The sequence below is a fragment of the Chrysochloris asiatica genome, unplaced genomic scaffold, assembly GCF_000296735.1.
Source record: "Chrysochloris asiatica unplaced genomic scaffold, ChrAsi1.0 scaffold00183, whole genome shotgun sequence".
Taxonomy (NCBI): Eukaryota; Metazoa; Chordata; class Mammalia; order Afrosoricida; family Chrysochloridae; genus Chrysochloris; species Chrysochloris asiatica.
Window position 1 is genome coordinate 647,363 of NW_006408701.1, and position 1,670 is coordinate 649,032.

Genomic DNA, 1,670 nt, shown 5'->3' on the forward strand with positions numbered 1-1,670 from the left:
GCTCCTTTAGTTTTAAGAAATTGAAACTTTTGTATTAATTAATTAGGAGTTTGGAAGGGAAGTGAACTGATATTAGTGTTTGCCTCCACTAGCATTAAACCTTTATTTTGCCCACTAATAAGGATCAAATCATGCTTTATTACTCTTATTCCATAAGAACCAAAATGGAGAAAATCTTGAGCTGCTACTTCTAATGTGGCATCAGTTTGGTTTTCATTAATAAGTCACAGCTTTATGTTGTCCTTCGTTCCTTGAAACCAGGATCCAAAGAGGCAGGTAGAAGAAGAACCATTAGAGAGGACGGCAAGAAAATGGACCTGAACTGGAAGAGAATACTACAATAAGGGAAGGGGAAAATTCAAAAAGGAATGGTCCCATGCCCTCTGAGAGGTTAAAGAAAATAAAATAGGTGAGGTGTTTATTGGATTTGGCAGTACTGAGGTCATTAGTGAACTGGTGGGACAGAAAGTATACTACAGTGAAGATCAATAGATGTTGGTGCTCAGAGAAGAGATCTGGACTGGGAATAACAGATTTGGAATCCATCTACTTTTATATGGTCCACTGAAGTCACGGACCTGGATTCAGTAACCTGGGGGAGAGAGTGAAGGAAAAAAGCAGACCTAGGGTCCAAGCTTGAAGAACATTAGCATTAATATATGGAAAGGCAGTGCATTTACAAAGAAGGAGTAGCCAGAGAGTAGCAAATGCAGAAGATTCTGGTGTGACTTAATCCATGAGAAAAGTGTTTCAAGAAGGAAAGCTAAGTATGATGTCTGAAAACAAGTCTATTGGATTCAGTGACTTACAATTCATTGATAACCTGGAATGATGGAGACAAGAAGCCGGACTACATTGAAGAAGAGGTGGGAGATGAGGAAATGAAAACATTATGGTTAGGTGCTGTTGAGTCTGTTTCAACTTAGTGACCCCATAGGCAACAGAACAGTCTAGACGACTAAAGATGAAAAATGGACAGAGTACATAGTGTTGATGAAAGATTATTTTAAATTTGAGAAATACGTTTAGAAACCAAAAGCTCTAGTTGTTGTTGTTAGTGCCGTCAAGTCTGTTCCAACTCATAACAACCCTGTATAGGGTCTCTGAGGAGCAGGCCACTGGCTCAGATCCAAAGAACCGGAGGTTGGAGGCTGAGCCAGATGTAAGATCCAGACCCAGCAGAAAGCAAGCAAGCTTGGTCTGAGTGTTCATTATATTGGAAGCAGGTTATATCCTCCCCCAGGAAACATCCTTTGATTGTCTGCTCATAACCAATCATCATAGCATTTACACTGCTCATAGCCAATCATCACAGAGTTAACTGCGCTACATTAGATCTCACCATAGGGATAACCAACCACATCTCAACTGCCAAAGCACTGGGAATCCTGGCCCACTCAAGTTGACACGAATGAACCATAAGTATCACAATGGTTAGTTAGGGGGTATTAGGATTTTGTTGGCATATAGAGCACTTTTTTATGGCATAGTACTTTTTTATGGAAGCTGCGGGGAATTTACTGTCTCTGAGGCCGTCTTATAAAACATTATGTGCCCTGAAAACTTTCACTCAATCTACAATAAAAACCTTTAAAAAAATGTTTTTGTGATAAACAAACAAAAAAAACACATTATGACCATTTCAGATGTAGAAAAGACAGGTGACTTTA